Source organism: Gadus morhua, chromosome 4, assembly GCF_902167405.1.
Source record: "Gadus morhua chromosome 4, gadMor3.0, whole genome shotgun sequence".
In the NCBI taxonomy this organism is placed as follows: Eukaryota; Metazoa; Chordata; class Actinopteri; order Gadiformes; family Gadidae; genus Gadus; species Gadus morhua.
In genome coordinates, this window is record NC_044051.1 from 28,958,357 (window position 1) to 28,974,888 (window position 16,532).

General features: G+C 43.0%; 1 long non-coding RNA gene across 1 annotated transcript; it reads left to right on the forward strand.

Annotated features, from left to right (window-relative positions):
- Positions 1-3,787: 3,787 nt before the first annotated feature.
- On the forward strand, positions 3,788-4,806 carry LOC115542793 (uncharacterized). Its single transcript, XR_003976615.1, has 3 exons — positions 3,788-4,064; positions 4,157-4,193; positions 4,439-4,806. It is a non-coding gene; the product is annotated as an uncharacterized LOC115542793 (long non-coding RNA).
- Positions 4,807-16,532: the final 11,726 nt, after the last annotated feature.

Here is a 16,532-nt window from a genome sequence, read left to right on the forward strand (position 1 = left end):
TTTTAGCTAACACAACAGTTAGCCCACTAAACATTTGCTAGCTTTTCTTTGGGGAGTGAAATAGCTCTGTTGACTGTGTATTGAAAGAGCATCACTTTGCTATTGCTATTTGAACAACATTAATGTGAGGAAGCTGTCAGTGTTTAATTGCTTTATTAATTTATTAGGCTTTAGGCTATATGGGTAAACAGCTTTTTTGGGACATGAAAACATAGATAAAACTTGTTTGTGAGCAAGCTTAATAAACTAAATTTAGATAAACATGGATTCCCTGGAGAAAACATGTGTTCTAATATTTATTTTGTGTGTGTGTGTGTGTGTGTGTGTGTGTGTGTGTGTGTGTGTGTGTGTGTGTGTGTGTGTGTGTGTGTGTGTGTGTGTGTGTGTGCTATGAGTAGACTTTGTGTCCTACTTAGTGTTATTTTAGCTTGCTTGCTATTATGTTATAGTTTGCAGGTGTTATAGCTTACAGTTATTATTTATTATCATGTAATAGTGAAATATTGCTATGCCTTAAAGGGGCAATGTGTAACATTTTAAGTAATTTATTAGCTAAAATCAATATCCTCATTCATAAATATGTCCTCATTGGTGTAAAATCACCTCTGCCAATAATCTGAATTATCCTCCTGAGCGGAGAATTACAAATATTAATGTTACATTTTGTCCATTGAGCGGGCAAGTCGTAGGGAGGAATCCATGTTTTTGGAATGTCATCAGGTGCATTGTTTAGAATTTAGAATTGTTCTTGTCCTTGAAGGCCACTGTAGCTTCTGTTATTAGTCAAAGGGGTGGGGTTACCCAGGGAGCGTTGCATTCTAGAACTTTCTAGATGATGTCATGTTACACAGTGTCCCTTTAATGAATGATTATTCATTAGTAGGTAACCAGAGAAATAACACTAGTGAAATTAATGCTCCTGTCTCTCTCTCTTTCTCTATGTTTAGTCAAGTCAGACTGTTGGAGTAGGAGCGGAGGAGTCACAGGAAGATCAGACAGTTGTAGACTATTTTAGCCGCCCTCATTCCACAAAAAGGCAGGAATTCTTTAAGTTTCACCCACAGCAGAATGCCACAAACCCTGTCATCCAGAGGCTCTTCACAAGAACGGACGACATGGCATGGAAATGGCTGACTTATAGTGATCAACATAATGCTTTATTTTGTTTTCTTTGCCTTGCTTTTAGCAAGCCCAATGACCCAAGTTCTTTCATTGGAGGCATGACAGACTGGAGGCATGTGCACCAAAGAATAGAGGAGCATGAGAGAGGCATGGCACATAGACAGTGTGCTGAGGCATATGTATTAAACTGCTCCAGAGCAAGTGTTGATCACCTCCTTGAGGAAAGACAGCTGAAAGGACACCGTGAGCAGGTTAAGAAGAGACGTCAGGTGTTGGAACGTGTGGTGGAGGTTGTGAAAGTCTTAGGGAAGAGAGGCTTAAGCTACAGGCAGGAGCACAATGAAGCTGCGTACACCTTGGACATCAACAGTCTCGACCATGGCAATTTCCTAGAACTCATTATATTGTTGGGGAAATATGATGTGTGTTTAAAGGAGCACCTCAGCAGTGTAATTGAGAAAAGCAAGCAGATCCATGCTTCAGGCACACAAGGCAGAGGCTCTCTCATTACCCTCCTGTCCAAAACAACTGTGGATGCAGTAATCGATGCTATCAAGCATTTAATTCAAGAGAGCATCTCAGCAGACATCAAAAAAGCCGGAATGTATTCTGTGCAGCTCGACACAACACAAGATGTTACAGGGAGAGAGCAGTGTTCTGTGATTTTGAGGTTTGTGACGGATGCAGTCCATGAAAGGCTGGTTGCAGTCGTACAATGCAGCACAACTACAGGACAGTCGTTCGTGACGCTGTTAACAGAAGTCCTTGAGAGTCTGCAATTGGACATAGGCCTGTGCATTGGAAACGCCACAGATGGAGCCTCTAATATGCAGGGTCAATACAGAGGTTTCTCTGCATTAATGGCATCCAAAAACCCCACCCATCAGCATGTGTGGTGCTATGCACATGTCTTGAACCTTGTATTGTCCGATACCACCCATAGCGTCATTGAAAGTGGATCACTATTTGGCCTGCTGAACGACATTGCCGTATTCATCAGGGACTCATACACAAGAGTGAGTGTGTGGGAGACCGAGAGCCAGGACAAGAGGCACAAACGCATCTCAACAATTGGAGAGACGAGATGGTGGGCTAAACATCATGCCCTGAGGAAAGTTTTTGGAAACTTTGGCAGACCTGATGGCGGCCTTTTTGTTGAAGTGGTGTCCACACTTTCTGCCATAATGAAGCTGAAGTCACTTGCATCAAATGCAAGAAACAAAGCCAGAGGATACAGAGACGGCTTACTTCGTTACGAAACTGTGCTCACAGCTCAGTTATTCCTCCGGGTATTTGAGTTCACCTCACCACTGTCAAAATACCTACAGACCGGAGGAATGGACATCCTCTCTGCACATAGGATGGTCACCACAACACACGATTCACTTACAAAGATAGCAAGAGATTTCCCGGCTGTCAAAGATGCAGCTGACTGTTTTGTCCATTGGGCAAATGAAAAGCTAGAGGAGCAGGATGATCTAGATTTGGAAGTGGAGGCAGCACTACCTCAGAAAAGGCTGAAGAAGAAGAAAGTCTTGCCAGGAGAGATGGCCCAGGATGAAAGCCTCAGTGATTCAGAAAAGGCCTATGAGGTCAATGTTCACCACCAGATCCTGGATACAGCTGTTGAGGCCATGCACAACAGATTCCTCACTCATGGCACTCTGTATTCAGATTTATCCCTCCTACATCCCAAAAACTTCCCCCTCATCCAGACCAGTGGCGGTGCTCTCCATGAATCTGCACTTCAAGAACACAGCAAGTGTCTAGTTGTGTATGACAGCAGGGCAACTGTTACAGATCTACAGATTGAACTCAGAAACTTGGCACAGCAATGGGACAGGCTGGTACAATCACAATTGGATAACTACGCAACTAAAGCAGTTGAAGAGGAATCAGATGGCCAAGAAGAGATGGAAATAATAAGCAAAACCTGTGTGTCTTGCAAAGAGTGCCCCCTGTGCTGCTACAAAATCCTTCTCAGGTTTAACATGCTGACTCACGCATATCCGCTACTTGGGTTGGCATACAAGTTTCTGCTAACCCTGTCAATAACTCAGGTAGCCTGTGAGCGGTCATTTTCAACCCTTCGCTACATCAAAAACCGACTGAGGAGTTGCCTGTCTGCCAGCAAACTGGAAGCCTTCATGTTGATGGCCATTGAAAAGGATGTCCTTGTGTCCCTTGAAACTGACACAGTGATTGACAGAGTTGCAGAGAAGAGCGAATCAATGAAGAAACTGCTTTTATAAGGTGAGATTTATGATAAATAAATACATTTGTGTTAAATTAGTGGATTTAATAAAAAATGTTGACAGAAAATAATGTTGTTATTGCTTTGCTCTCTCCTCTCTCAGGGTGCCCTTGCTGTTTTCAGTTGCTCAAGTTCCTGCTCATCCAATTTCATTGCCTTGCTACATATTTGTTCTTGTGGACTATTGGAGGACCATTCAACATTTTCTCAACCTGTATGTATATCAGACTGTTGTCTAGCTCTATTTATTTTTTTAGTCATCAGTCCTGTCCTGCTATAATGCAATTGGTTTGTATCACTCACTTTTTGTGTCTGTCAAACTCTTTTTTCTTAAGGCTGCCCTGTCCCCCAGGGATGTTCCAGGGATGTGCATTTCATTGGTGTGGACTTCACAGGCATTCTTCAAATTTGTAAGTTTACAATACTGTTGTTTTGTGTTCTTGCTGGCATCCACCTGGATGGTCATAAAGCCTACTACTTTTACAGAGTGACTGTAATGAATGCAACTATCCATTATTGTATTACTTTAAAGACACCAATACTATCAATGTAATTTTTTTTGAAACATTCAAATTTTCACTGTTCCCTTGACCCACGTGGCCTCTCTTTCTCTCCCCTTAGGTAATTTTTGGAGTGAAGGATTGCCTTCCCATGATGTGGAGTTCACGTGTGTTCTTTTTGTTTCATTGTGAGTTTACTAAATAGCTCTTATTTTAATTATAGAATAGACAGTATCAGATGAATCTATCATATCTGACTGCTCCTTTCTGTCTCCCTCAGAGCACCAAGGTCCATGCAGCCTTTTGTCTCAGCATATGTAAGTACAAAATTAGCTATTATCTCTCTGTTCACCTAAAGATTATTTAAACTATACCTTAACTGATCCCTGCTCTTTCTTTCCTTTGTCTGCCTCTCTCTCTCTCTCTCTCTCTCTCTCTCTCTCTCTCTCTCTCTCTCTCTCTCTCTCTCTCTCTCTCTCTCTCTCTCTCTCTCTCTCTCTCTCTCTCTCTCTCTCTCTCTCTCTCTCTCTCTCTCTCTCTCTCTCTCTCTCTCATACTTTAGGGTGCCACTTTTACTTACTGTGTTATAATTTGGTGTGTTCTAGTTAGTGTAAATAAGATAATACATATATTGTGTATACTTCCTGTTGTTGTTGTTGTTCTCTGTTCTAGCATTTTCTGCTGACTGTGAGACGGTTCAAACTGTACATATTATAAGCATTAGTCATTTCAGAGGAGATTTGACCTAGCTGCAAAACCTCCATTGTGCCCAAATACAAATGCAGAACCCTCTCTTCTTCAAAGTCCTGTAATCTGCCTTGTTTTTTTGAGTGTAAACGTTTTGTAAGCGTCTAATCACGAGGATCTAATAGTTTTTTTAATCTCCACTCCTGTTTTTACATGTGGCCATTGAAAGAACAAAAGGTTATTTTGGGCTATTATGTAAAAGATTAAAATTATGATCGTACCTAATTGTTTAATTTCTATTTTTATAAACAATGTACACGTTTGTATAAACAGTATTTTCATTAAACACTGAAAAGACATCTCTAGCAATGTTTCTTTGACAACCACTTTCACCTCAAGATGGGTATTGTGGCATTGTAGCCATCTCTCCAAAGATGAAAGTCTCTGTAAGTATAGTGAAAGAGTGTATGCATTTTTCAACATGGTTACTCTTATCCATGTAGGCTACTGCGCTTTATTTTAATTGTTGAAACAGCACAATATGCGCATATATCCTCTGGTATGTTGTGTGCCTCCGCATATCGTATAAATAATCATGGTGGGCTGCCATGGCCAAAAATGCCAGGGCCGATTTCTTGTCCCAGTCCAGCCCTGATGTCAAGGCAGCGAAATAAAGCATCTCGCGGAATCCAGTCGTACGCAGCTTTGAGGTCTATAAACGCCATAAACACGGGAGCTTTTGATTTCTTTGAGAGTTCAAGAATACGTCGTAGAATAAATATGGCGTCAGAGGTTGATCTGTTGGCCCGAAATCCATATTGCGTTGGTAGAAGGATTTTCTCGTATGTCTCCCTGATCCTATTAATGACGACACCAGATATCACCTTTGATAGAGTCGCAGTTATGCTTAATCCTCTGTAGTTTTCGGGTAACGATCTCAGCCCTCTCTTGTATAAACAAGTTATGTATGCTTCCAACCATTTCTTAGGGACCATTAAACACGACCAAATCTTACGCAGTAGAAGTGTGATGTACTTAAATAATGATTCTGATGTTGTGTATTTCAGTTGTTCAGAGTGTATATTGTCGGTCCCTTGGCACCAGCCATTCTTCAATTTTGCTATATTAGCCTTGATTTCTGAGCAGTCTGGCTGGCTGTCGTTGATGACAGGAAGGCCATCTGGTGGTAGCAGATGAGGATAACCATCAGGCTGTTCTAGTTCCGGCTGTGGGTTGTAAGAGCGGGCTCCAAAGTGTTCAGAGAAGTGTCCCTCCAATTTTTTGGTCGGTATCATCGGTCTTTTCACTCGTGATAGTGATGTATATCTTTTCATTAGCCTAAACTCCTCCTCTGTGTCACGCTGTTCACTAGCATAATTAAGTTGATTAGCCTTGGATGTAAAATAGTCATTTTTCAGCTTGGTGCGAGCTTTCCTGACATCGTAAGACAATGCCTTCTCCTTCACTGGATCTTTCTCTTTATGGTATTGCTTCAACAGATCCTGGTACTCTTTATTCGCCCATGGTTTTATCAGCTAATTTCTTGCCCTCATTGGAATGGTTTCTGTTGACGCCTGTTGTATTACACTTGTTAGCAGTTCTTCAGCTTCGTCAGCCGTCTGAGGACTTTGATTAGGCAGTAGCATAGAGTCAAGTGCGCCACTATACAAGTCCTGTATGGATGGATCATCTCTCAATCGACGCAGATCAGGATGTTTTTTATCCGGCTGTGTTTTGCGAGAGGTCTTGTTTAATGTTTTCCTCGTACGGAACAATGCGTCCATTACTACAATGCAATGATCTGACTCAAATGGCAGACTTTGCATGGGGTATGATCTGCAGTTAGTAGTTGCATGCTTCACATACCATTCATTAGCAATGATGTAGTCCAGCCCGCGTTTATAACCAAGATTTGAATGAAAGGACCATCTGTGCTCGTCAGTTCTTGTCGTGAACATGGTATTCAGGATAGATAGCGAGTTCTCTTCTGCTATTTCAATGAGCTTGGTTCCATTGAAGCTCGTTGGATTCTCATCATGATTAGGACCAATGCTTTTCCAGTTCTCGGGTTCACAGTCATAGCCAATAGTTGCATTAAAGTCTCCAGCAACAATAATCTTAAAGGAAGGATGGGTTTTCTTCATATCTTGTATTGCTTTGTTAAGCCTGCGATAGAAGTTTTCCTTTGTACTGGTGGCATGCTCTTCAGTGGGACAATAGCAACTATAGATTGCAAGTTTTATTCCATGGACTTTTACTCTTCAGGGCTCCAGACTAACATTTTGCATTGGTTGCACTGGTGCGCCTAACTTATTTTTTTTTAGGTGCACCAGCAGAAAATTTAGGTGCACCCAAATTTTTCATTGCGTCGCCTTTAACGCCAAAAGGATTTTTTAACAACAATAAGGTATACAGAAATACTTTATTTTAAGCCCAATTATATAGCTATATATACAAAAAAAACTCACATAGCCTATGCATATTTTCGCCTTTGCTAATTATGCATTATGTCAGCACTTTGAAGTGAGCTATAGACTGGATTTCACATAAGTTCAGGCACTGACTGATATGAACATACTAACTGTTGTACAGACTACTTGTGCACAAGGAACCATGTGATTTTACTGTATAGAATTTGAGAAAATGTATTTTGAAAAACTCACATATGCATATTTTGGCCTTTGCAAATTGCATTATGTCAGCACTTTGAAGTGAGCTATAGACCGAATTTTGAGAAAATGTCATTTAAAAAACTCACATATGCATATTCTGCTGGCCAATGGAGTCGAACGTCCGCACTGGCGGCCAACTTGCCACAGTCAGCTGCTGTTGGTAGTGGTACATGTACATGTACTTTTTAAATAACCATAACTTGCTACATTTTCAAACGGTTTGTTTTGTTATAAACGTCAGAGATGTAGTTACGGCACTGCATACTTGATACTGATGAACAATTATGTTAGATTCTAAAAAAATTGAATAATGTTCTAAAATAGGTACAATATTATAACCACGTTAATAACGTTTGTAAGAAACCAAACCGTTGGTAAACCGGTTGAAAATGTAGCAAGTTATTGTTATTTAAAAAGTACATGTACCACTACCAACACAATGTTATGGGTGAGCAGCTGACTGGCAGGATGGCCGTAAGTGCGGACGTTCTAGACGCTGCCGTAAGACATTTCTGTATATCTACACACGTAGGTGAAGGGTTTTATTTTGAAAACGTTGCGAGATACCACCCAAAGGCTGTTTAGAGTAAAGGCGCACGAAGATTCTGTGTGATAGACAGCTGGCTTAACCGCGGATTAACGAATGGCGGCTCACTTGACTGCAGTTTACCAACGTCCGCAGCTGTCTTCTTCTTTAATGTATCTCCTATTGCACCAATAAATTGGGCACATGCCGTATCATTGCTGTAGGTCGGGTTGACGTTTAATCCATTTTTCTTCATTCAAATAATCTCTGATTTAAATGTCGTGAACGGCATTTCCTCCTTTGCAATGTTGTATGCAACATTACATTTTATGATAATTTCGGATTCCTCCGAGGACCTGATTACTACTGCCTGCCTCTGAAATGCAGCTGGGAGAGGGGCCACTTTATCCACACATTTGTCCCGGCATATTGTGTGCTTTCTGGACATTTTTTAACGTTTCGATACGAAACGACTTTGCCTCGCCTACTATTACCTGCCATATTCTGACCGCACTCCCGACAGTAAATGCAGTGCATTGCATTCCGTCCTTTGTCGTATCTCAGCCAGGGAAATTGTGTCAACCAGTCATGTCTGAAAGAGTACATTTTGGGCTTTTTAATTTGAGTCTCGGGGCCGGGCTCAATCTCAGACTCGGTTGTCTCCTCTGGTTCCGAATCTATAATGCTATTGCCGAAGGACCGGGGCCAGTTGGCATCTTCCCAGGGACCGTCGCCGGTGTCTTGGCTGGATTTCTTAATAAAAAAGCTTTCAATGTTTCTACCTCTCCTCATTTTCACTCGTTTTGTCGTGTTTATTTTCTTTTCTGTTTCATTTAGGCAACTCTGGCGCTCAGCCTGCTCAGGTCGATCGCATTTCTTCAACTCCCACTTAGAGCAGTGAAAAAGAAGACAGCCAATCAGAGGCAAAGAAACGCCCCCAGCTCTGTCTCTTATTGGTGACAACCATGGGTGACAACAAATCAGGCGTCCATAGAGAGATGCTGCGCTTCCGCAAAAAAAAAAAAATTCACCCGAGCAGCGTCACGTGCACCAGTGCGACCTAGAATTTTTTTTAGTCGCACTATTAAATATTTTGGTCGCATGTGCGACCAAATTGGTCGCACTCTGGAGCCCTGCTCTTACTATCGTGAGTCTTCCTACGATGAAATGCTGGATGTCTAGCAACATGACATGTGGCGCTAGGACGACAGCAACACCAGCTTGTGCAGTCTTCATGCCATTATACACAAGGTTCCATCCTTTTAATATGTCGTCATCAAAACTTATTTCACCCTCTCCTCTCTGTCGTACTTCCTGCATACAAGTTATGTTATGACCTAACCGTTTGCAGTGTGTGACACAATCAGCCAATTTGCTTTCGCACCTGCACGTTCTAACATTGATCGTACCGAGACGAAATTTGTGATACTTCTGTTCCATATTGTAACTATAAATACGATATAAATATTAAATACTACAATGATAAAGCTATCTAAATTGTCATTCCAGAGTCAATCTATTCATATATACATATACATGTATCTAACGAGGTATGGAAGTTAGACTGGCAGTTAGAGTTGTCATAAAGCAAACTTTTATGCCTTTTATGAGATCTTCTATAACCACATAGAAAGAGGCTACTTCACTTCTGTGGCGCCATTGCTCCGTTGGCTCGCCTAACCGCAAGGTAGGCTACCCAGGGTGCACCTGTCCTAATGACGGAGGTGGAGCTGGCTTGAGTGTGAGAGGCGATTTAGACCAATAAGGGCTTACAAATGCCTTATGAGCCTAGCAGTTAGACTGAGAGTTGCGCATCAACTCTCAGTCTAGTTGCGCATCAACTCTCAGTCTAGTTGCGCATCAACACACCATACACCCCTACAGAGTAGCGTCCTGCCGGCTACGGTGGAGGACACCGCCCCTGGCGTCCACGGTCCAAAGTTGAGGTCCGCTTTTTCAGTCGCCAGTTGACCCCTAGGTAGCGCAAATACAGCGTGTTCGACAGGGAACTCCTTCGACTCTGGCTGGCGATCCGCCATTTCCGGTTCCTCCTGGAAGGACGAGAGTTCGCGGCTTTCGTGGACCACAAGCCTCTGACATTTTGCATGTCCAAGGTGGCGGAGCCGTGGTCTGCCCGCCAGCAGCGTCAGCTTGCGTACATCTTTGAGTACACCACGGACATCTGAGACATTGCTGGCAAGTCCAACGTGGTCGCAGACTGCCTCTCGAGAACAGTCATCGGGGCCGTCCAACTGGGCCTGGATTACGTCCGCATGAGCGTGGACTAGGCCTCCGACCATGGGGTCCAGGCCCTGAGGGATTCGGACACGGGATTTCGCCTGGAGGAGGTTGCAGTTGGCAGCTCGGACGTGAGGCTATGGTGCGACGTCTCCACAGGCCAGCCTCGACCGCCGGCCCGTTTTTGAGGCGTTGCATGGCCTTTCCCATCCCGGCAGGAAGCCGTCGGGAAATTAGTTTCCCAGAGGTTTGTGTGGCAGGGGCTTAGAAAGGACGTTAGTACTTGGGTCAGCTCATTCGTTGACTGTCAACGGTCCAAGGTGCACTGCCATATTAAGGCCCCCCTTGGAGAGTTTACAGTTCCCGAAAGGAGGCTCGACCACGTCAACGTTGACCTGGTGGGACCGCTTCCCTCCTCTCACGGGTTCACCTACCTCTTCACCATGGTCGACAGGACGACCCACTGGCCTGAAGCTGTTCCCCTCTCCTCGACGTCGGCTTCTGACGTGGCACGCGCGTTCATCGACACATGGGTCGCGCGCTTTGGGACTCCTTCAGACCTCTCCTCGGACCGGGGCTCGCAGTTCACCTCAGAGCTCTGGAAAGCGGTGGCTGAGGGGTTGGGGGTCAAGCTGCACCGCACTACCCCCTATCATCCCCAGGCAAACGGCTTGTGCGAACGTTTCCACCGTTCCATGAAGGCAGCCCTACGGGCCAGCTTGAAGGACGGCGACTGGGTAGATAGGCTGCCATGGGTAATGCTCGGCCTCAGGTGCGCCCCTAAGGAGGACCTGCAGTCCTCTTCGGCGGAGCTGGTCTACGGGCAGGCCCTACGAGTGCCAGGCGATTTTATTCCTGACGCCTCGGTTCCCTGGTCGGCGGTCAGACAACGTTCCTCCCTGCTGGAAACCGCTAAGGTTTTCGCGCCTGTTCCCACGTCGCAGCACGGCACTGCCACTTTCCGCATGCCCCCCGATCTGCACACGGTGGACTATGTTTTCATTCGCCACGACGCCCACCGTGGTCCCCTACGCCCTCCTTACGATGGCCCGTTCAGGGTTTTGAGCCACGGAGACAAGTGCCTGGTGGTTGACGTCGGGGGTAGGCCTGAGACCGTTTCCTGGGATAGGGTTAAGCCGGCTGACGTGGACATTTCCAGACCGGTGGAGGTAGCGCATCCCCCACGCTGGGGACGTCCGCCTGCGCCACGCCCCGCGCTGGCTGTTGAGACTCCAGCGACCTCGTTGACCCCGGGACCTCCGAGGTGCTGGACGGTGCCGACGTGCCTGCTGCTTCCCCTGCCTCGGCCCCTGTCATCCGCTCGAGACGGGGTCGGGTCGTCGCCCCTTCCCGTCACAAGGACTTTGACTATGGGTGAATTTTGGGGGGGCTTGTGTGGTGGTTAACATAATTCACCCACGGAACTATGGTTGGGGGGCGTGTTTAGCACAGACTCTTTTGGCAGACGGAACGACCGTTCAGTTCAGTCCGGTTTGACTTTCCGAATGTACGTTTTATTGTGTTGTGTTCATTCAAACTTAGTGCTGGATACTCCGCCTCCGACTCCCGTCTCACGGCACTACAATAATATATATAGGGTATACTATAGTTTATTTACTATAGTAAACTATAGAATTTTTTCATGTGGGATGGCCGCCCGCACCGCTCATCTGAATGTTAGAGAGAGACAGAGATATTATCGATTTTAGGCTCCGATCCTTATTTGTTATCCTTAGTTTTTTTTTTGTCCATTAGTATGCTTGCCTCAAATCAATCTTCATGACATATATATTTATTTAGTCCACAACCCCTCCCCATACAGTGGAGATATCTTGAAAGCGTTCAAGAGCACTGATGCCTACCAATATGCTGTGGCTGGATGGGTGAAGGACGCTAAAGTGAGGCACTTTGCCACCAATAATGTTTATCTGATAAGGGCAAAGTTAAGTACTATATATTTGTGACTTCTTGTGAACAGTTTGTGGTGGGTTAATATCATTGATCGTTCATTGTCTGACATCAGACATCATTGAAATCAGTCATCAAATCATAGACGATAATTTTGCCGGAGACGCTTAGGACGAGTTTTCTTCAAAATTCATTTTGTACCCACAACAAAACCCGATTTGAATTATTATGGATTATTTTGGACAATGAATGAGGTATTAATACCAATACCCTTTGGCTGGGACGATGTCAACATTGGGTATATGGAGCAGAACATAGTGAGTCATATGTCAATGTTTTTTGTATGCATTTTATTCATTAGTAAGCTACATGGATATGCCATCTTTCAGAACCTTTCATTACCTGCACTAAAGAGAATAAAAGAGTGCATCCTCATTGTTTGATTGTGGTCGTAGGTGTTGTTGTTGGTGCTGAGTTACCACTGAAATCAGTGGGTCAGTGGGTGGGATCGGTCGTCAAGGTGGCGGGGCAAAGCTACAGTGACGTCACGTGAACCTTATGAATACAACTTTGATAAGTCTAAACGTATAGGCAATCTGGTCTCACAGGAAACAGGAATTTCCAGGATGCCACGAATTTTGTGCCAATGCAAGTTAATGACACTCAGTTAATGACACACATATATACATATACATATATATATATATATATATACATATATACATACATATACATATATGTATACATATATATATAAATATATATATACATATATATATACATATATATATATATATATTAGAGCTGTCAAGCGATTAAAATATTTAATCGTGATTAATCGCGATTAATCGCATTAATGTCATAGTAAACTCTAATTAATCGCGATTAATCGCAAATTCTTTTTCTATGCTAAATATCCCTTGATTTTTTTGTCCCATAATTCTTCTCATTTTAATGCTCTTATCAACATGGTGAAGTGCATCGGCTTGCCTTGTGCAAATGATTTTTTATTGATAACAACATTGGCATATACACTGATCAAAACAGGACTAGGGATGTCCGATATTGGCTTTTTTGCCGATATCCGATATGCGATATTGTCCAACTCTAAATTTTCGATTCCGATATCAGCCGATACCGATGTCGATATTTGGGTTATTTATTTTTCCTCAAACCTAATTTAGGTAACATTACATATCTCCTCCTGTTGTGGAATTAACACAACATGCTTAATGTTATTGTGATGCCCCACTGGATGCATTCTTGAATGCAACAAGGCTTTCCAAATGTTAACATTGTCTGTGCAAAATAAGAAAAATACTTCAACTTAATTTAAGGGAAAAGTGCCATGTTTATTTTTATTTGTTTAATGGTCTCAGACAACAGTTTGGATTACACTCTCCCTGAGATAATCTTGACAATGCCCACAACAAATAGGGCAAACTTGACTTCACAAATGATAAAACATTGTAACTGAACAACTATGTGCAACATAGCAGTATGTTTCTTTCACTAAAACTCAATAACCTTAATTGAATAAATGCACAAATATGAGTCAATTACAATGTGCACTGTACTGCACAATTTTGAAAACATTTATTTGAGCTATAAATAAAAAAATAAAAAAAATAAAAAAATCGGTTTTAAGGCAAAAAAAATCCGATACCGATATTGACCGATATTGCATTTTTATGCTAATATCGGGCCGATAATATCGGTGGGCCGATAATATCGGACATCTCTAAACAGGACGATACAAAAATAGAGCCTATAGTGCAATTAAACGACTGCTTTGAACAAATGTCATTTGAACATAGCAGTCAGGCTACTGCTTCTTTGTTTTGAGCCAAAGAAAAAAAAAAAAAAATTTTTTTATTTTTTTTATTTATAAAGTAATTGCGTTAATCGCGCGATAAAAAATTAACGCCGTTAAATTTGGTTTGCGTTAACGCCGTTAATAACGCGTTTAACTGACAGCTCTAATATATATATATATATACATATACATACATATATATACATATACATATATATACATATACATATACATATACATATATATATATCTACACATATACATACATACATATATATACGGAGACCACCAGACCTCCTTGAAGCAACGAGATAAATAAATACATAAGATCTGCTGCAAAACTTGGAGTATCCATAATACAAAGCCCTTTTTTGCATTTGTGAACCATCACTATGGTAGTGCTAAGAAGGTTATACGAGCACTTCAGACCAATCTTACCAACGAACGACGTAGGCCTACCACGTAAGAGATTCGTAGCAAAGAACGTTTCGGGAAACATGCGAGATGTTAAGGTAGAACAGTGTGTGTGTGTGTGTGTGTGTGTGTGTGTGTGTGTGTGTGTGTGTGTGTGTGTGTGTGTGTGTGTGTGTGTGTGAACCCCATGTGCTTTCCTCCACTCGGCTTTTGGCCCTTCCAGATAATGAGATTGATGTCTGCTGCAGCTACCGGGGAGGAGCTAGAGAGGGACAGGTACAGAGAGAGACAGATATAAGGGGGGACACGTAGAGGGAGACAAAACAAAGGGGACACACAGCAGGAGCGCATAACAATAAGTTTGATTTATTTGTTAAGCTGTCAAAGGGAAAAGCCAAAACTCCCCCCATGATGGGAATAGTAGTTAAGTCAGTTAGTATAGTAGCAGTGTTCATGTGTTTTAGTAGCCTACTGCTTTATAAAGATTAAAAAACGCTTAACTTACTATCCACTGGGTGGCAGTATTGGCTTGTGCATTTAAAGACAACTCACCTTGCTGCTTTCGTGTTATTGGGAATTCCATCGCTCAACGTTACCTGTGAAAAAATAACTTTTCACTTAGTCTTTTTGAAGCCGCCTTAAAGTTAGGAGTCTAACTTATGGAGTCTTAACTTTATGTATTGATGGAAATACCTAGGTCTATAGACCTCAGTGTTTTGTAGGCTTTTCCAATGGCAGCATGTGTGATATGATCAATTATTGTTGGGATATCATTTGGATGTCATTTGAACAGATATAACGTCAATAAGTAAATTTGATCAATGGCAGCTGTTCCTAACATTGAGATTCAAAGCCACGAGAGCCATATATTGTATGGTTGTTAGCAGAAAAAGTTTGATCCCATTGAAAACAGTGAAGTATAATTATAGACGGGCTGATACCATCGATTGGTTTGATCACACACACTTAGTGAGCTGTCCTTGGGAACACAGGGCCAGCTGCATAAAGGAACCACAGAGTGAAAAACAAAAACGATTAGACACTAAATGCATCAGTGTGAGAACCATGTCTCTATCTGATGCTTTATCACTTGGCTGCATCTAAAACTGTTCGCTTCATACACTTCATTTTTTTTGTTCTAGACAGGTACAACAAATGAGTACAAGTATATGCACCCATTCTGAGCCGTTACCATTTGATATTTAACACAATACTTCACATCCCACTCCACAGCAGATATTCAGCTTTTTACTCCCAGTTCATTTAAGCATACCCCTGAAATCACTCAATAGGTTTGACTTTTGAGCAGGGGTCTCAAACTCAACCTACCTGGGGGCCGCTGGAGGTAGAGTCTGGGTCAGGCTGGGCTGCATCAATTATTCAACAGAAAAAAGGAGCACAACTGACCCAATCTAAGTTAATGATTGGGCTATCATTAGATCATGTTGGCTATGGTATCGCTGACAACACGGGACATTTCATAGCGGTTGGTGGAAACTGGGACATTTTAGCGTCCTTTGGCTTTTGGCGGGACTCAGGACACGCAACTCAAAATTGGGACTGTCCCGGCAAAACCGGGACATCTGGTCACCCTATCACAAGCGATAAAAAAGCGTGGCAAGCCACTCAGCAAAAAGGTGCATGCCGCACTAACACTAAACTTTGGTGCAATGTAGGGGGCCACAAAATATCATCCCGCGGGCCTCAATTGGCCCCCGGGCCGCGAGTTTGAGAGCCCTGCTTTAGAGGGTTTGTCGTGTTAGCTATCGGTTTTTCCAACTTTAGCCCCATCTTTCTATTACGACTACGATGAGCTCATGAGGGTTGAAAGGTCATGAGTATATACACCTGCTTTTGATACTTCAGGTTCTGTGTCAGGTACAGAACAAACGCTTCGACATTCACCACCACCACGGCTGTCCCTGCAGGGTTGCTGTTGGACTTTCAAAAGAAATAGCACACTTTTGCCTTCCCTGTGTGCGAGCAAGGTCATGTGCAGACACCAAACCGAAGGCCATGGACACCTCCTGGAGATTATAACACAGTAATGTTATTGTGTTCACATTTTCCCCAAACACTGATTACGGCTCATTCTAGCAGTAACAATCCCAGCCGAGGAGAGAGCGAGAGAGAGAGCGAGAGCGAGATTCACACAAATCTCAGAAGATACTGTTGCTTTCTCTGATGAAGGTAAAGCTTTTGGTAGGGCACTGAGAAGAGGCTGAGCTTAACTTGAGTCCCTTTGCTGCTATTCAAAAATTAGACAAACATCTTTGTTTAAAGGGTAAGTCAGGTACTTTGCTTGTTTAAACCTCCGGTCGAGCCTCGATATCCAGCGACAGAGGAAAGGAACCACCCCTGGATAGGGTCTTGGTCAACATTCTCCGTCCGTCCG